Here is a 21,079-nt window from a genome sequence, read left to right on the forward strand (position 1 = left end):
TCTCTCTCTCTCTCTCTCTCTCTCTTTCGCTCTCTCTCTCTCTCTCTCTCTCTCTCTCTCTCTCTCTCTCTCTCTCTCTCTCTCTCTCTCTCTCTCCCTCTCTCCTATGAAGGGCTGTGTTTGAATGGTCTGATCATAACTGGGGAAGCCATACGATTATCATTATTACACACACTCAGAACCCAAAATTTGCTAGCATGCTAGCAGTCAAGGGCTGCCTTCTAGACATACATGAGTCAAATAATAATGAGGAATAATAGCCACTAACATAGCATTTTAAGACTTGCAAAGGACTTTACATGTCATTTCATTTGATACTCATGACAGCCTTGTGAGGTAGGTGCTTTTATTATCCCTATTTTACAGATTTAAAAAAAATACTGCTGAGAGAAAATAAATTACTTGTCCAAGGTCACATAACTAGTAAGTGTCTGAGGCAGGTTTCTAACTTGTGTCCTCCTGATCCCAGGTTCAACACTCAACTTCTTCCAGCTTCATGACTACTGTTTTCCTAGGTTTTACATTGAATATACTTTCATAATCTGAGACTGTTCCTGATCAACAATGTGTTCTCCTTCTGCAAGAGTGCTGGTTATCCAACTCTCCTCACACAAGTATAAGCAAGGTCTAGGCTAGGGGTGGGGAATTGGTGGTCTTGGGACTACATGTGGCCCTCTAGGTCCTCAAGTGCTGCCCTTTGATTGAATCCAAACTTCACAGAACAAATACCCTTAATAAAAGGATTTGTTCTATAAAACTCAGACTCAGTCAAAAAGCTGCACCCAAGGATGTAGAAGGTCACATGTGGCCTCAAGGTCATAGGTTCTCCATCTCTGGTCTAGGTTATAACAATACTATAACCCCAAGATTTAAATAATTTAAATAATTTCACCTTTTTCAAACCAAGGAGCCATACCTTTCTTTGGATGCTTTAGCCAATGTAGGGTCCTACATGAAAAACTTCAGCCACTGAATCTTTGTAACTTGCAACCAGTTTTAAATCCCATGCTAAACTCCATAGATGGAAGTATCCATCAATATCCTTGGAACATGTGAAAAGGTCAAGTGTGCTAGGACTGTAGATCCTCATTCAGCAATCATGCCTTAAGAAAATGGATGATACTTTCTAGGGCTCAATATCCTTTTTCCACCAATATACTTTTGAAAATGTCAAGAATGAATGGCAAAAAATCAAATTTGAGTTACCCTCTACTTGTTGTTGTTGTGGTTCAGTCATTTCAGTCATGTCCAGCTCTTTATGATCTCATTTGGAGTTTTCTTGGCAAAGATACTGGAATGGTTTGCTATTACTTTCTATAGCTCATTTTACAAGCAAACTGAGGTAAACAAGGAGAAGTGCCCAGTCACACAGCTAGTCAGTATCTGAGGCTGGATTTGAACTTAGGTTTTTCTGGTGTCCAGGCCCAAACTCTATCCACTGTACCACCTAGCTGCCCTCTATGTCTACTCCTATAAGCAAAAGACAAAATTTTATTTCAAAATAATTCCTCTTTCTTCTATGTTTGAAAGTGAGGATACAGGCCTCAAATCTTCATCCAAGATTTCTTAGTGACTGCTATCAAGGTCTTGTATAGAAACTATCATCCCACTTACGTAGCAAAAAGAATAAAGAAATTCTTAAATATTCAGAAAGTGGACAGATGTAGCAAGTGAGCTCATGCTTTAAAAAAAAATATCCACCAGATACATTTTGTGACTGTAATATATTAATGCAACAATAGGCTGATGGTAAAAATGTTACATTTAAAGTTTGGATACATCTAAGACACACCACCATCCTGATAGACAAACATAATAATGTAGTTGATATACACAAATTCTGTATCGAAAACTAAATTCAAGTTCATTTTAGTTAAAACTATTTCATTTCTAATCTACTTTTATTTTTCCAGATTTAAGAAACAAAAAACTTTTAGTAAATAGCAATTAGGTTTCTGGTCACCTCTAATTTACTATATTGGGGGTGGGTGGGCAGAATACTATACATAAGTAACAGGTCTTGCTTGTTTCACTCTTTGTGGCCCATAGAAATGAGCAAAGAACCACTCCTGTATGTTACATATGTAGACTCAGTGAAATTACTTGAAATGGCTGGATTTCAAGTTGATTATCTTAACAATGATTATCTTATATTTGAACTAAGAAATAGTACAGTTAATTATCATTCAACACCTGTCTGTTTATTTAGTGGTAAGACCTAATGTGAATAGTACTATCCCTTCAAAGAAGAATGTAAACACATATATTCCCGCCATCTCTTTCTTTTCAAGAGAGAGCTTCAAATAGACAGATATAAACAGCTTCCCTGGGCTCCTTTCTTTCAGAAAAAAGTGAATGGAAAATGGCCATTAAACACCTACTCTGTGCCCAACCTTGTGCTAAGAACTGGGGATTCAAATACAATGGCACAACACTCTTTGTCCTAAAAGAAGCTTATATTCTAATGGGGGAAACGAGACATACAGCAAGATATAAAAAGGAGGGGTTGAGAGAGACTGAAAATGGTTGAGATAAACATGAGAAGTTGGTTCCAAGGAGCACAGAGACAAATGATTTAGCTCCTCCCAGCATGGTCACTGGCGGATCTGGATAGAAAAAGAGAATATATGCCAATGCTACATTCAGATATTAAATAACAACAGGTGATGAATGGAAATCTAAGAAAATGAAAGGCCATTTGTTGTTTCATAAGAAGTAAATTTTACTTCTCATGTATTGGACTAAAGAGCCTTCTAGCAAAGCAAATGAAGACAAAAAAAGTTATAACTCATATAAAGAGCTTGTCCTTACAGGCAGAGAATAAATGATGCCCTTGTTTTATCAGGTCAGACAATAAGTTTCTCTTTTTCATATTAAATAATTCTAATGCCTTTAACTTTGCCCACAGCTTTCATTTTCAGATAGGTGACTTTAGTGGTTCTCTGGAACCTTTGTTGTTTCTCTATAATAAAAATAGTGAGAGCTCTTAAACTGTAATGACGATACATGTAAAGTTTAGCTTCATATGATTTATCTCGTTTGCTTCTCACAATAGCACTATCAGATAGGCAAAGATTATCATTTAACTTTTTATAGATGGAAAAACTTGGAGAAGTTAAATGACAGTTAGAAAGTGGGAGGGCCAGGCGTCCCTTTCAGATCTGAGTCCAAGCTCATAGTGCTTGTTAATAAATCACTGTTTGTGTCTTTTAAAGCCAGTGACTGGAGATGCTGCACGGTGAAAATCCAGACAATACCCAGAAGAGTGATCTTGAATCATGGACTCATTGTAGCATCTTTTCAATCAATCCACATGTATTTATGACATACCACATGCTAAGTATTACGTGAAGACAGGGTCCATGCCACTGAAGATTTCTAAGCAGTGTAATAACATTGTGAAAGAATGTTTAAGGAATATTGGCATGTCAATAGTATATACAGGCTAGACTTAAATATGGGCAGAATTAAGGTCAACTAAGAGGCTATTGGAATAATCTAGGTATGAAGTGAAATGGTTTTGGTGGTAAAAAATATAAAAGGAACAGAAATAAGAGGTGATTCCAAGATGGAAGTAATACTGACTGGTTGACTTCAGGTGATAAGAAAAAAGGAATGAGTCAAAGAAGATTTCCAGGTTTCGAACTTAGATATGTCATTGACAAAGGGAGAGAAGTTGTGAGGAATGGCTGATTTAAGAGGTATGACAATAAATCAAAGTTTGGAGTTGGATTTTGAATTCTGAGGTGTCTGAGATCTGAGGATTGAAATTTGAAAAGTTTGAGGTCACTAAAGAATGTTTGCAAGCAAAATTTCAGAAGGCCTCTGAAGATATGGAATTAGAGCCCAAATGAGAAAAAACACCCTGGTAACTGGTGATACAGATTTGGGAGTTGTCATCTGGGAGAAAACTGAAGTGTGGTGATTGAAAGGCTCTTCAAGAGAAGAGCACAGAGTGAAGGAACAAGACCTGAGAAGTGTTCATAGTTAAGGGTCAAGCAGAAGAGTCAGAGTCAATGAAGGAAATAAACAAGGCATGGCGTTCCATATGTAAGACAAGGAAGGAGAGATGTCAAGGAGAGAGTGGTTAGCAATGTCATATGAAGGAGAGATCCCACATGGAAGATAATTGCCTAGAAATTGTACATCTAAAATTCCAGATTGTTAGATTTATATAGCAGTGACTCTGATGGCTATTTATTTTGGTAATCAGATAAGACTGAATTTAGATGACTAATATTTTTGGCAAGTTCTGCCATAATAAGTATAAACAGAATGACTAAATATATATAACCAAAGTGGCTTTGTTAGATGCAAAAACATATCCTTGGGCTTGATTATCTTAATTTCATTAAAAAAATTATTCTTGTGAAATGCTAAAGTAGAAAATAAAAACAGAAGTTTGAAAGAAAACGTAAAAGATTTGAGCTACATGGTGTTAGCTCAATTAGGGTAACTCAATGAAGATGACATAACTCTTTCATGACTACTCATAAACAGAGGGAAATAAACATGAAGCCATTATAATTTAAATAAAAGGTTATTATCAAAGATGTTGAATATACCTCTAGCAACTAAAAACTGGATAGTTTGACCAGAGGAAAAATCTGAAAAATTATAGTAAAACAACCATGACAGACAAACATTTTCCATCACTACTCATTTGCTCCTCTGTTGGGAATTGGGCAACGCATTTTCATCATGCTTCTTCATACTGAAAAATTACCTGTTATGGAAAGGAATACCTTAAACATGCAATAAATTGAACATTTCTTAACATCCTTCTTACTCACATGATTTTTGAAAAACAAATAGCTCATTTTTAATCGTAAAAATATAGATTTCCTGAGACACACATCCTCATCACCCTGCCCTTCATTAGGAGAGGCATATGCTTTGAGTATTTTTCCAGTATTGGTGATAGATTTGCACTGATCCATGCTTACACTCTAAACCAAACCAATTTGGTGAGTAAGAATATGGACTTAGTTTAGACCTAAACGAGGAAGAGAATCTAAGGAGTCAATACAAGGACCAAATCTATGGTCTTGGTCTAATGAACACAGACAGCTACAACCACAAACAAATGTGACTCTATTGATACAAGAATTAATATGTACAAGGGGGAGTTTATTATATACAACAATGATAAAACACATTTTTAAAGACCTAAAATAATGGGATAGGGACAGTATGATACAGTATTGATTATTAAGGATGAAAAGTTGGCTGCTATGTACTACATGGAACAAATGGATACACTTACAACATCTAGTTTTGAGTTCCAGCTTTTCTACTTATTAGCTGTGAAACTTTGGACAGGTCACTTGATCACTTCAGGCCTTAGTTCCCTTCTCTGTCAAATGAGGGCATAGCATTAAATAGTCTTAAGGTCTTCTCCAATTCTAACAATATTCTATATGAGTACATTATTTTGTGAAGCCTACAACATAATAAACAACTTCTCAGCTCAGAGAAGGTCCTGACCCATGTATGGATACAACAAAGACTCAGAGATGATTGGAACAAGAGGAAAAACCAAGAAAAGGGATTCAATGTTAACTGGGCCAAGTGTTTATGTCTGCCATCTTCAAGCTACCAAAGAGCTAAAAGTCAAGGAAGTGTGAAAAGAAGAATTTGATAGGAGGTTCACCAAAGGGGTTTTGTTTAAGAATCTAGAAAGAAGACTTGTTTTCAGAGAAACCTGAGCTTGGGAGAGGGGATTGTGATGGCCTATACCTTATGTTTTGACTGCTAGGTCACAAGGTGACATGGTCTACAGAGAGCAGTGGGCTCAGATGCAAACATATGGCCACTGGACAGAAAAGCCCACTTCCCAGGTAAGTATCACAGCAATTGTTTTGAGAGGTTAGAAGAATCCCTTCAAACTCTCCCTGCACTCCCATCCCAGGTGAGACTGAACAGTTTAAAGAACAACTATTATTTTCATGCTTGATCACAATCCCTTTTCAAATTTCTCACAGCAGTTTGCCTGGATGTCTCCTTTCCCCTGCTTCCTTTAAATTCCAATTAAAATCCCACCTTCTACAGAAAGTCTTCCCTAAAGTCTCTTAATTATAGCACCTTCTCTCTTTAAATTATTTCCTATTTATCCTGTGGGGGCAGTTAGGTGGTGAAGTTTTGGAGCTAGAGTCAGGAAGATTCATCTTCATGAGTTCAAATCCAACCTCAGATACTTACTAGTTATGGGACCCTGGGCAGGTCACTTAACACTGTTTGCCTCAGTTTCCTCATCTGTAAAATGAGTTGTAAAAGGAAATGTCAAACCCTTCCAGCATCTTTGTCAAGAAAACCTAAAATGGGGTCACGAAAAGTCAGACACGACTGAAACAAATGAACAACATTTATCCTGTATGTAGCTCACTTTGTATATATTTGCTCACATGCTTTCTCCCCTATTAGACTGTAAGTTCCTTGAGGGCAGTTTTTTGCCTCTTTTCTTTGTCTTTTGCCTCTTTCTGTATCTCCAGTGCCTAACATAGTGCCTAGCACACAGTAGATATTTAATAAATATTGATTGATTACTACATTTTATTTCCTTTTATCACAGCTCTTCATGAACTTGTTTTTCTCCCAAATACTAACCTACTTTATATCTCCATCAACTTAACACGCTGCTTTGCACAGAGCAGATACTGAGCGTTTGTTTAATTGAATTCAATTGAATTAAATTAAAACCAACCTGGACAAAGAGGATAAGGCAACAATATAGGAGAGAGAAGTCACAATCAGTTCAGGACCCTGAGAGCTCCAAGAGACAAGTGAGGGAACAGCAAGATTTTTACAGCTAGTAGCCCAAGGGATAAAATCTTGTTTAAGCAAAAAAAAGGAAAAGTCTTTCTCACATAAGAAACAAACAAGCAAAAAAAACCCCAAAGTCAAGGTTCTCTCCCAGTTTCATGGCCGGTAAATGTAGAAAGACTGGTCTCAGATGGGCATATACAGTAAAGTCCATCTTAAGGTCAGTGGGTTTCATACACAAAACTAAGGATGAAGAAAATAAAAATCTAGAAAGCTTACAGTAGCCACAGACTTTCTAAACTAAACCTATTTGCCAGAAACAGAAAATATAACTGAAAAAAAATAATACCTGGTTCTCTATAAGAAATGGATTCATCAATAAGACATACACAGACCTCCCCTGCTGATTTGCTATTTATGTATTAAGGCAGAGAGGCAGCAACAGCCCCAAAACAGTAGGGGCTGCCAGTGAATAAATTCTGGAGGATTGCTATTGAAAGAAAAGAATCTAGTCTAGTCATTTTGTGGAGGACTGGGGCTGACATGGGGAAGAAGGGAAGAAAGGTGGTGACATCCCTGGTAATACACAGGAAGTTCAAAACTAAAATACATATATACTTGAGAGCTGAAGTTCTTAACCTTTTTGTGTGAGACATGAATCACTTTTGGCAGCCTGATGAAGTTTTTGGTCCTTTTCTGAGAATATTTTTTTAAATGAATAAAGTGATATATATCAATTAATGGTTAAGGAGGGGAAAAGACAAATCTCCTCCCTTCCATTCAAATTCACAAACCTTGTGCAAACTATCCAAGGACCCTTTAAAGAGGGGGCGGGGCATAGATCCCAGGTTAAGAAACCTTGCTCTACATGTTGTAGTAATTTCGTGAATGCAGAAGGGGCTTGGTAAATACGAAAAGGATTGTAGAGACTATTGAATGAGAAATCTTTGGTTCACTAACTGAACTCTATCATGAATCTTTTTCATTTGTAAAAATACTGTTGTCATCTACCTCTTCCCAAGGAAACTGTGATTCATTCAACCAACATTCTTTTATCAAGAGCCAAGCACTCTGTTAGGTTCTGGGAGTAAAAAGACAAATAAAACAGTCCCTGCTTTCAAGGAGTTTACATTCAATAAAGTGGCACTTAAGTTGAACTTTGGAAGGAAATAACAATTCTAACGGGTAAAGGTGGAGAGAGTACATTCCAGACCCAGCAAACAGCCTGTAAAAAGGCATGGAGTTGGGCTGTGGAGCAATTTGGTTGGGTCAGAGAGTATGTTGAAGAGTAATGTATATCTGAAATGGTAGATTAAAAGTAGGTTGGGTGAAATCAATCAATCAATTAGTATTTATTAAGCTTTTACCATTTGCCAGGCACCGTGTTAAATGATGGGATACAAAGAGTCCAAAAAAATGATCTTATCAAATGACGTTCATACCAAACAGTGCAGACAACATGTGTAAGGAACAAGCAGCAAGGAGGCCAACGTAGCTAGATCATAGTTTACATAGTAGAGGCAAGTGAAGCATAATACACTGGAAAGGTCCAGGTTGTGAAATGTCAAATAGAGGATTTTATATTTGATCTTGGAAGTAATAGGGAGACACTGAAATTTACTGAATAAGGTGTGACATGCTCAAAAACATTCAGAGGCAGAGACAGGAAGAAGGAGAACTCACATTAGGTAGCTCTGATATCAGTAGAATGGGGGTAAGGTCTTCTGCTGGGAGGAGATAGGACTGGGTTTTATGGGCTCAAGGAGTAAAGATTTTGATCTTTATATGGTAAATGTGGGGTTAATGTTAACTAAATGTGACAAAATACTGACTTTTCTGAATATCTTATTTAATGATTTTCAATCATCCTCATATTACATTTTATGAATATTAGTTTCCATAATCCAAATTAACACTAACTACAATTCTATAGGTAAATATGTTTAATTAGTGATTTTTATTGTTATTGCTTTATGAATGAAAAAGAAGAAACTGAATTACTGACTACTGAAAGAAGCTGGATTGAAAGATATCATTTTGATCTTAGTTTCAGTTCAGTCATATGTCCAAGCTAATTGATATTTCTCAAATGTCTTCTGTTCTCCTTTCAGCTCACTGTTTTCTTTGCCTATTTTACTGTCATTCTTTCAGATATCTGAATCCTCTTATTTTCTTCCCATTCACTTTTGCAGGGCTGTGTTAAATCTAGTTGTTTCTCCTTTAGAACTACTTCTAAGATTGCTCTCCTACAGTCAGCCCCTGTAACCCACACCCTGGATCCTCACATGTGATCTGATTCTTTTCTGACCCAGTTCACTGACCTCATTAGCTTACCTATTTCCCTTATTTCAACTCATCCCACATAAGAAGTGCAAGGCTCTAGCATCATTCCATTCTGCTTTCTGTGCACTAGTCTCAATTTATGACATTTAAGTTTTTTTGTGCTTTTTGGAAGCTATGCCAAAAAAGTGCTATGGATTCATACTTGTTTCTTAATGATAATGTCTTCTCCTACATCTCCTTGATCAACATGATTCTTTGCATGGATCCCTTCCCAGGTGACAGTAAGTCTGCAAACCTAGTTTCTATACTTTCATACTTCACACTCACTACAACTTACACTGGCAAAGCCCTCTTGATTTAAGAAGCTCTTACTTTCCATAATCCATTCTGGATACAATTATATTGATTTTATATAGCACTTTATATAAGCAGAGTGGCATATATAGCAAGACATAATACATATAGCTGATGTGAGATGTTTTTTTTTTCCCCCGGAATGTAAAATATAATGGCATTTCATATTACTTTAACTTGGCAGCAAGTTGTGTCCATAATCTGCTGATGTGATCACCTTCATTTCTTATCCCCTTCCTAGACTACAAACTCCTTCTGGGGAAAGACTATTATGTTGTCTAAACTGTGTTATGTCCCTCAGTGCTCAAGTACCATACTCTGCATATAGTACGCACTTAAAATAAATGGTCACTGAATGAACTAGGGAGTCAGCACCCAAAACAAAGTCTACTACCTTCAATGATGCTGAACTGAATCCTTCCTGTTAAAAAAAAATCTAATAGTTATTCAAGTCATTTAGGCTTCCTTCCATTAAGTCATACAACAGCAGATAGTACGTACCTTTTATTCACTTAAGCCTTGTCTAGAACATACCAATAATAATAATAATCACAAACATAACAAGTTGATGAGTTTTTGTCCAATTGTGAAAAATTGAATCAGTGCCTGCCTCATAAAACACGCTCTTCCTGTTAGGGAAATTTTGAGTTTCCCTAAAAAAAATCTAGGGTTCCTCCCAATCTGATTTCATGAAGAGAAAGAAGTTATGTAAAGGGCAAACTGAAGCTTCTTAATGTTTTCGTCTCATGATACATACACTTCCCCACTCCTAAGTCTAGAGCCCAAGAAGTGACCTATATACTAGAAGGTAGTGAAAGTGCAAAGCATGTCTGCAGGCTCATACGGACTGTGTACGTTATTATTTTCCTTCCAAAGCCATAAAGATTAGGTTCACATTCCCCATAAACGTGTGTGGGAGGACCTTACTTACAGATGAGGCAAGACAAGCAAATCCCTTGCTTTTGCAGCCAGATTTAGCCACTTGTGTGCTTTTCTTGGCAGATGTTCAAAAGTCACATGCCGGCATCACGTGCTTAATACTATTTCAGTCAATATGATTTCTGTTAAAGTCACCTGCACTGTGAATTGGGTGATTGTTTAGTCTTATTGACACCAATGGCGTCCCACATAGTAACCCTTAAAGCTGATGTACTCACAGAAAAAGGATTTAGTTTAGAAATGCACCAGGAAGAAAGCATTTTCTTAGAAAAACACAGTTCTCAGTAAATGATAAACCACAGAGCTACTGAGTTCAGACTGGTATACACATTAAACCACAAAAAAACTACACTGAAATACTGTTAAGGGTCTGGCAAACCCACAAACATAAGGGAATTCAGAAGCTAAATAAGACTGAAATTCCATCCTAGTTTCACTATAATGATGAAACCATGTTAAAGAATGTCATACCCAGCTTCTAAGGATGTGCCATTCTAGAATGGTCCATTATCCATAAAACTAAGATGTGACATATTGTTAAGAGTGTCAATGTTCTTTAGTAAGATACAAATATAATACATATCTATTAAGTGCCTACACTTAGTCCCTTTCCACAAGGAACTTAAAATATATAAGGGGTCAAGATACCATCATAGATAGCAATATTGCTTCATAATGTATGATAGGTTGATTAGATAGTTACAAAACAAAATGCTATGTGAGCACGATAGGACGAATGGACAAGTTGGAAGGGACATGGACCATCTTAGGGCAGAATTTGCTTCTCCATTTCAAAATATGGTAATGCTTAAATTACCTAGAGCAACCTCAATCATCTCAAGCAAAGATCACTTTTAAAAGATGCAACATACCTTACAGGAAGGAATTTTTGAGTGGTCAGCAGGGATGAAAACATCCCCCAAATAGTCAAAAGCCTTGAGACCAGAGAACCACATAATCTGAAGAAGCATCAGAGGCCATCAAGACCAACCTAATCCTACCAAGAATGCCTCTATAATATTCCCAAGGAGTGCTCATACAGCCTTGGTCTGCCACTACCAAGGCAACCCACTCCACTTTGAGGCAGTTCTCATTGTTAAAAATTTTTTTATCTATACTGAGCTGAAAGCTGCCTCTCTGCAGCTTCACTCATTGCTACTAGATCTAACCCTTTGGAGCTAAGCAAACAAATTTAATCCTTCTTCCATGTGAAAACCCATCAAGTACTTGAAAACGGTTATTGGGTCACCCTCTGGGTCTTTCCCAGGCTAAACATCCTGGGGACCTTCCAAGATCCTCATACAGCATGATCTTGAGGCTCTTCAGCACACTGTCCTCCTCTAGAAGGCTCTTGCTTGTCAGTATTCTTGCTTCTTAGAGATTCCATAACTGAATACAGTTATCCCTTCCATATCATGGGGTTTAGGAGTATGGGACCTGTGCAATCTGGAAAATCCACATAAAATTTTTGGCCCTCCCTTCATACCAGAGAAGAAGTCTGAATCTTTTCTTTTTCCTTTTATGGAGTGTTTACAGTATCTTACTGCAAAATTTGGGTTAAGTATTTGGTCATAGGCTCTGCGTTATCTGTTTGTTGGCCTTCATGTGTTGCCTGCAGCTTCCATAGAACTCCCCTCAAAATCCCATTTAATTTTATATGCTGACCTGTGACATAGTGAAACCATGATGAGAAAAGTCACTAATGTGGAAAGGGTAACTGTACAGTACTCCACATGGAATCTGAATAGGGCAAAGTATATCAGTATTATCTACTCCCACAATCTGGGCATTTGCCCTCTCTAGATGAAGCCTAAAACTGCCTTGGTATTCTTGACTGCCATATGACCCTATTGATTCGTACTGGGCTTACAGTCTGCTTAGACTGATATAACATGAGATTGGTAGAGCTGAAAGTTATCATTAATAAATGTTTGTTGATTGACTGATTGATTGAAAGTGATCTTTGAGATTCATCAAGTCCAACAATTGGTCAGTTCATCAACCAGAAGTGAAGTACTCATTGGCTATAGATAATCCTAAGCCCCATTTTTGTAGGACTCTTAAGATTTACAAAGTATTTTCTTCCCAATGAACTTGTGAAGCATAGTGGATCATGAAAATAGTATTCCTGTAATTTCATAGATCAGGAAATGGAGGTTCAAAGAACTTACATGATTTGCCCAGGGTTACACCTCTAGGAACGGTAAGAAAAACCAAGCTTTTTGCCTATAAGACTAGTTGGTAGCTCATTCCATGACATTACACCATGACTACAAAAGACAAGCTGTTTGGTGTAAAAGCCAAGACTCATGGAAGAAACAGGAGGGAAAGGAGACAAAGAAGATAAAGGAAACAAGAACACATAAACGTAAGAACACAAGAAAAGAGAGAACACAGAGAAGAGGAGGTCTGTCTAGAAGGAGAGATGCAGCAGTGAGAGAAAGTCACAGCAGTAACTGCAATTAAAAGTGGGAGCTATGCTGAAGAACAGCAGACACTGACAGTGCAGAAGAGGAGAGGGCCAGAAGATAATTATTTAGCACAGCAGAAAATAGCTTGTTTGCTTTAGGAGTCCCTTAGGACCTCACTATATTTAAAGCACATTACAAAAAATGATTCCCAAAATAATAAGGCACAAAATGAGGCACTGAAAAATTATGCTCAGTAAAATTAATGTAATGAAAAACAGTAATGCAATTTGCAAAGATTTGCACAAAAAAAAATGTGACACACATAGGTTATAATAAGACTTTTGATGCTTTAAAAGGTAAAAATCATTTTTTCTGGTAAACAATGGAAAGCAACATGGTAGGTGCACTGGATTTGGGTTCAAATCCCACCTCTAACACGTATTAACCAGACTGCTAACCACAGCAAGTCACAACTCCAAGCTTCTGCTTCCTTACCTGTACAATAAGGGGATGGCTTGCTTATCCCTTAGCTACATGGTGTTAGTGAAAATACAGAGGGCTAGAAAGGAGAGTTACAAAGAAATAATTAACTGGATGGGGTTAACAGATTGGTATTAGCTTTCTAAATGTTTGCATAGAAAAATATACGCCCATTCTGAAGCCTGAAGGATGGTAATTTAGGAACATAGATTCAGAAGTTGGGAAGATCCTTAGAAATCATCAGTCTCACATCTCCAATCGCCCCTGATGTCTTGTTGACAACTTAAACTCAACTTATTAAAAACTGAACTCGTTATGTTTCCCCCCAAACCCACCATCATCCTTCCAGTTACAAGATTCAACTCTTCACTCTCTCTCACCCTCCATATCCAATCAATTGCCAAATCCTACTGATTTTAATCTTCATAATATCTCTTTTTATATCCCCTTCTTTCCTCTGACTCTGCCACTCACCTAGTGAAGGCATTCATCACCTCACCCCCAGACTGTTGCAATAGTCTGCTGGTTGGTCTCCCTTTCTCAAGTCTCTTCTTACTCCAGTCCATCCTCCATTCAATCTTCAAAGCATTCTTCCTATAGCATAGCTCTACCCATGTCATTCCCTTCAATAAATTTCTACAGACTTCTATTGCCTCCAGAATCAGATATAAAGTTCTCTGTTTAACTTTTAAATCCCTTCATATCCTAGACTCTTTCCACCTTTCTAGTCTGCTTATATCTTATTCCCCTCCTTTCTGCTCTGTGATCCAACAACACTGGCCTCTTTACTGTTCTTTAAACAAGACATCCACCGGCTGCCTCCATGTCTTTTCAATGGCTGTTCTCTCTGCCTAGAATTCTGTTCCTCTTCATCTCTGCCTCCTGACTTCCTCCAGTCTCAACTAAAATCCCACCTTCTACAAGAAATTTTTTTCTGATCCCTCTTAATGCTAGGGCCTTCCCTCTGAGATAATCTCTGATTTAGCTTGTCTACATGTTGTGTTTGTATTATTGTTTGCAAGTTATCTTCCCTATTAGACTACTATCTTTGTGAGAGCAGGGACTGTTTTTGCCTTTATTTTTTATATTCATTTATTTTATTTTTAATTTATGGGATAAAACGAGCATTTCCATAACATAGTATGATAAAAAAGATGAACTTAGCACAGTGCTATGAACATAGTAGGTGCTTAATAAATGTATATCACTTTGCCTAGTCCAATCCCCTTATTTAACAGACTGTAAAACTGAGGACCCAGAGAACAGTGAGGACAATCAAATCTGTTGAAACAGAAGCCAAGCTAATTTCGTGGGAAGAAGTATAGTCTTGTAGAAAGTTTTATGACATATCAGAAAATGATAAGAAAAGAAAGGATTATCTAATGCAGAACAAACGTGTGGAAAAATCACTGGTCTTGAAGTCAGATAAAACCTGGGTTCAAATCCCATCTCTGACATTTTCTAGCTATGCAGCTTTGGGCGGTTCATTTCCTTATGTCTCAGTTTCTTTTGGGTAAACTGGGATAATAAAACTTGCACGAACTTCAAAGCACCAAGTGAAATAAGTATAAAAATGCTTTGCAAAACTTAAAGCAATAAATATGTGCCAGATATTATAATTACTGATAAAATTACTATTTATAGTAAATATATGATTATAAATTCATATATAATTATATATATAATATGTATATATCATATACAATAAACATGTAATTATATTTTTCCTACTATGATTATAGACCTACAAAGAAAAGGAAAATATGTGGAAATGACTTTTATAATGATAATTTTCCTAAATGGACAAGCAGGCAGGTAACAGATCCTGAACCATTTTGTAAAATTTTAAGGCTTTCTTTTAGAATGTTCAAAGCAGCTGTAAGGAACAACTCTAAAGAGTTTTCTTAAACAGCTGTAAGACATTTTAAGTATGAGATTAGTATTTTGCCTTTCTTCGTGTGCCTTAAAGAGCACCTGAGCCCAGAGCTCTCACTTCCATTCTTGTCTCAGCCTTTCCTACTCTTTCCTTCTTCCTGGGTCTCTAACAGATAGTCCTCCTTTCAAAGGGCAATCCCTCTCTACATATGTGCTTGGTCACATCCCTTCCTCTCTGCCCTAGCACACTGCATACTCAATCCCCAGCCCCACTCTTCAACTTCTTCTTATCTACTGGTTCTCCCCATTCTTAAAAAAACCTCAGTAGATACTATCAGTCCCTCAAGTGAAATTTCTCTCTTCTTTCTCAGCCAAACTACATGAAAAAGCTGTCTACACTTGTTGCTTCCACTTCCTTTCCTCTCACTCACTCTTCAACCTTTTGCTGTTTGGCTTTCACCCATTTCACTCAGCAGAAACCGCTCTCTCCAAAGCTATAAATGATCTTTTAATTGCCAGATATTACGGTCTGTTTCTCAGTCTTTATCTTTCTCCACCTATCTGCTGCATTTGTCACCACTGACCATCCTCTCCTCCTGGGTTGACTCTTTCCTCTGCGGGCTTTTGTGACACTACTCTAAGCTGGTTCTCCTGCCTATCTGTTTGTTCCTTTACAATCTCCTTTGCCGGTTCATCATCCATATTAATCCCTATTTCTAGTTGTATGCCAAAGTTTTGCCCTGTGGCCTCCTCTCTTCCCTTTCTATATTCTTTCTCTTGGTTGCTTCCTTAGCTCCCTTAATTTTGGCTATCATCTCTAAGCAGATGATTCACAGATCTATACATCCAGCCCATCTCCCTCCCAAGGTTCAATCACATAATGCCAATTGCCTACTAGACATTTCAAACTTCATACTCCAGAAACATCTCACATTCAGCATGGTCAGCATAACTCATTATTCTTCCCAAACCCACCTTTCTTCCAGACTCCCCCTCTCAGTTGAAGGCAACACCATATTTTCAACTTCCCAGGTTTCAATTTCCCAATAATCGTCATTATCCTCAACTCCTCTTTCTCCCTCATCCCACATATCCAGTTAATTATCAAATCTTGAGGTCTCTACCTGCACAACAATTCTTTTCTTACCCCCTTCACTCTACTCACATAGCTACCATCTTAGTTCAGGCCTTCTTCATCTCTTGCTAGATGCCGAGATTATTACAACAAACTCCTGACTGGATTCCTGCCCCAAGTCTCTCTTCACTCAAATCTATTCCATAGAGTGTTGATGGTAATTTTCCCTAAAGCAAAGACATGACCATGAAACTCTCCTACTCCATCTTCCTATTGGCAGTGAGATAAAAGATAACTCTTTTGTTTAGCTTTTAAAGTCCTATACAACTTGGATCCCAATTTCTTTCCGGTTCCATTGGACATTATTCTCCCCCTCCATTGTGAAATGTAGCCAAACTAGCTATGTTCCTCACACATAACATCCTATCTCATGTCTTTGAGTCTCTGCCCTGGCCATCCCATGTGCCTGGAATGTACTCTTGCCTTAGTTCTGCCTCTTAGTTGAAGACCCAGCTTATGCACCATCTTCTGCATGATGCTTTTTCTTATCCTCTAACTGCAAATGCTTCCCCTCCCAGATTACTTTATATATGTATTTATGTTTATTCTTCACATATTAATGCCGTATCAGAATGTAGGCTCCCTGCAAGAAGGGATTATTTCATTGTTTGTATTTATATTCCCAGTGTCCGGCACATAGAGCTTAATGAATGACTTTTGATTTCTTGATTAAATTTAAAAGAAGCTCTCTGGTCACTTCGAACTTTCCTGATTATTGGATTGCTAGGAAGAGGGCGCAGGTATGAGGTGGGGAAATGACATGGACAAAGGAGGAAACCAAAATCTGAGAGAAGGTAGCCACTGACCACATCAGAGGATGGTCTCTGCCCACAGTAGCAATACTACTGAGTCCATTCCCAAGAAGACCTTTAGCTTCACATGAACAGCTGTATGTAACCTGACTTTGTAAAAATAAATAAGACCCTGGGCAGGCACAGTAGCACTGAGCCAGGAGTCAGGAAAACTTAGATTTAAATCCTGCTCCTTGCTGGATAAAGCTCTCTGAGCCTCAGGCAACTCTCTAATATTTATCTACTAATGGACCTGCAAAGGTGAAAGGAGTTTCCACACCAAAACCACAGACCCTTGCAGTGTTGATCCTGAGAAACTGATGGATACCATAATTCTTCTGACCTAGCTCAAATGCATCATATCTGGATAAGCTGAACAAATAATGTTAACTCCTTTCTAAGAATGGGAAATTCAAAGGCCAAAGTTAAGATACGGAGTACGTGACTTGACTGAATTAAAACAGGAGACCTTCCTGAGTCCCCTACCCAGGCTTTTAAACAATAATTTAACTTTACCAAACTCATGCTTAATGTCACTGTGAGTAAGGGTACAATGTTCGCTTATGCCAAGGAGAAATCATTTCATCATTATCACTGATTATAATCAGAGCTTGGAATTAATAGTTGGCCAGGACACTACCAGCCACCACAAAAATCTGTCCACCGAATGGGCTGAGAAAACAGCTGTTGAGCTCACTTTTGGACAGCTGTTTTGCTCAGCCCAGTCTTGTGTCCCAAGAGACAAAGGGAGAGAGCACTTCTGCACCTGCCTCAGCCTCCGACTCCTCTGGTGGCAAGTGGTTGGGCTGGTGAAAACAGATGTCCATCCGGCAGCTTGCCAAGCATCTGTTCTCCTCAGCCCAACCACAGGAGGCAGAATGAGGAGTGCACAGAAGCACTCTCTCCCCAGCTCCTGAAGCCCATCTTTGTCTTATCAACTGAGAAGCAATGAAGGGAGGAGGAAGAGGCATGGCAGAGGAAGCCAGGTGACAGCCAGGAGATGTTCTCCCAAAAGCTACAAGTGGGTGCTGACCACAGGTGGACTATCAGGCAATAAAAAAGGGGCACATTCTTGGAATGCAAAAGTGGTTTTTGGTAAGAGTTGTCATCCAGGATTAGACCATTAGTCATATTTTCATTCTTACATGTTTTACCTCCCCAGCTAAATTCTAAGTCCTTGAGGGTAAGGGCCATGACTTAGAATAATACTAATAATTTCTTGATTTAGTGCTTTCCTCAGAACAACCCTGAACTATATTGTAATAATGTTGGACTAATGTTGGACTATGTGGTAGGTAGTACACAAATATTTTTATCCACATTTTACAATTGAGAGAACTATGGTTCTCAGTGGTTAAATGACTATCTATGGTAAGAACCAGTAAGTGTCTGAGGAGGGATTCAGATCAAAGATTGTCCATGCCAACTCTAGCATTTCATTCACTAATTAAGCCGGGCTGCTTCCCTGCATCTCTCATGATCTCTTGCACACAGTAGGAATTCAATAACTATTTGTTGACTGATTAACTGTGCCATTCTGAATGCTCATAGGTAGTGGGTTGAGAACCCCCAGTACAGTTTTGGGTCTCAGCACACTGGCTCTCATGAATAATTACTCACCAGTTGAGTGAGAAGCCCATGGATGCAAGAGGACATTAGAGTAAATAAGTCTCAATGACAGGCATATTTGTCCTTGGCTAGACTTGAAAAGTATTCCCTCCTCATGCGGCCATATCCACTGCATGTTTTAAGTCTTCACTGTAACATATAACTTGACATCACAAAATAAATAGCCGCATGCCATAGGGAATGGAATTTTCTGACTTTAAAAACCTGTGCCTTTATGAAAAGTTTATCTTTCTGTGGTTTCCCCTCTTTTCCTCCCCTCCCCCACACATGCACTGTGCCTAACCTTGTCTATTGATAGCCCCAACTCTAATAGTAAGCCACAGATATGACCCATGGGTATAATGTGGCCCTGACCTGTGAATCAGCTCAAAAGTTAGCACATGGTCATGACTCTCAGGGTTGGCTATCTGTCCTGTCCATATGTAGGGAGACATACTTCTCTAAGCTATACTTCCTATTCCCTAAGAGAACCAAATAAATGTTAAATCTACCAGGGACCTTCAATCTTCACCCCTTCCCATCTCTATTTTATAGATGAAGAAATGTTTGTCTCAGTGAAGAATAAAGTATGTTGCCCAAGGTCATACAACAAGTTGGTAGTGGAGCTGGAAGCCATCTCCTGATGGCTGGTCCAGAGATCTTACTACACCACACATTGTTCCAACCACCAAATACTTGGGCACTTTGCCATACATAGTCCATCAAACACATTTTTGAGCTTTGAATCTAAATAAAGAATCCTAAGTGCTGGGCAGGACCTAGAGATCTCACCACCTCTCTCCCACTTTTGGGTAAGTATAGCTATGACTAAGTCATTTAAAATTTAACATACACTTTCCTGAAGACCTCCAGAAATTTCTCTCAATAACCCATTTCAGTGCTTAGCACATAAATGAGAAACAAATACCATGTATTTATCCACACATGAGGCACAAAACATCTTGTGAGTCAGGCCATTCATTGATTCAACTTCTGGTTCTTCTCACCTGTGCACCTTTGAATCTTCAAATTTCCAACCTGCTCCCTCACTCTGTAACCATATTCACACCCATAGAGTCCAGTACTCTCTAGAGAGCTAGACCTGGAGTCAAGAAGTCTTGAGTTCAAATTCAATCTCAAACACTATAATGGGACCCTGGGCAAATCACTTAATGTGTCTGTCTTAATTTCTCCATCTATAAAATGGGTATAATAATAGTACCTACTTCAAATGGTTATGAGGATCAAATAAGTAAATATTTTTAAAGAAGTACCCCCAATGCCTGGAACATTGTAGATGCTTAATAAGTCCTTCCCTCCCTGCCTGCCTTTTTTCTCTCTCCTTCCTTCCTTTTCGTCCTTCTTTCTTGCATTCTTCCTTTCTTCCTTCCATTCATCTTTCTCTCCTTCCTTCCTGTTGTCTTTCCTTCCCTCTTTTCTTCCTCCCTCCCTTCTTTCCTTTCCTACTCTCTGATAGTGAATAAACTAAAATATCTAATTTACTTAGAAGCCTGACGACCTAAGCTTGTTTGATACTGATATTGACATTGATTATTGGTTAATATTAGGTATCATGAAATTATCTGTGTGTCTTGAATTTCTGAGACAATTCAAATAAAAGCAAACAATTTCAGAAATATGATTTATGAATTTTTATGTAAAAATCACATAATTCCAAAACTATATATAGATACAGATATATTATCATAGTTGGGCATTACAAAAACTCAGTGAGGTGGATACTATAATTACTGTTCTGCAGATAAGAAAACTGAGACTAGGAATAGTTAAGTGATATTTTATATTACAAAGTCCAAATCTTACCTGAATCAATATGCTGAGAAACATTTCTTAAGCACTTGTATGCCAGGTACATACTTATACCAGAAAGTCTTGATCCTTTAACAACATCCCCAACAAGTGATCATCCAGTTACCACATGAGCAACTCAAAGAAGCAGCATGGTGTATTAAATAGTGCTAGACTTAGGAGTCAGCAAGCTGGAGTCAAAGAAGACCTGGGATCAAAACCTACACTTGACATTTAACAGCTATTTGACCATGGGCAGGATAACTATTTGTTAGGGATATTGTTAGAAGAGATTCAGTCTTGGACTATGAATGCTATGCAGGGTTTTGTTTTTTCGGTTGGTTCAGTAGAGGAAGTAGTGGGAGAGACATATTATAAATGCATACAAAAATAAATTATTTTTTAAAAGAAGAGAATTAGGCTTCAGGTGGGATGACCTGTGTGGTCCTTTCCAAATATGAGAATATATTTCTTTATTCATCTCATGAGTATGTCTCTTTCACCTCAAAAAATGTTATATCTCAACTCTTAAGAGATACTCAATAAAAGATTTTGTTTATTGATGGACAAAACATTTAATAGAAGGGGGATACATAATTACTATAATCTGGATAGCCAAGAAGTTCAAAAGG

General features: G+C 38.0%; 1 protein-coding gene and 1 pseudogene across 2 annotated transcripts in view; both read right to left on the reverse strand.

Moving 5' to 3' along the window:
- BCL2 (BCL2 apoptosis regulator) overlaps positions 1-21,079 on the reverse strand; it is a 234,694-nt gene that overhangs the window by 104,426 nt on the left and 109,189 nt on the right. The gene's annotated exons all lie outside the window — the stretch shown is intronic.
- LOC140498765 (large ribosomal subunit protein eL15-like) overlaps positions 1-21,079 on the reverse strand; it is a 31,468-nt pseudogene continuing 10,389 nt past the window's right edge.

The sequence above is a fragment of the Notamacropus eugenii genome, chromosome 4, assembly GCF_028372415.1.
Source record: "Notamacropus eugenii isolate mMacEug1 chromosome 4, mMacEug1.pri_v2, whole genome shotgun sequence".
NCBI classification, from domain to species: domain Eukaryota; kingdom Metazoa; phylum Chordata; class Mammalia; order Diprotodontia; family Macropodidae; genus Notamacropus; species Notamacropus eugenii.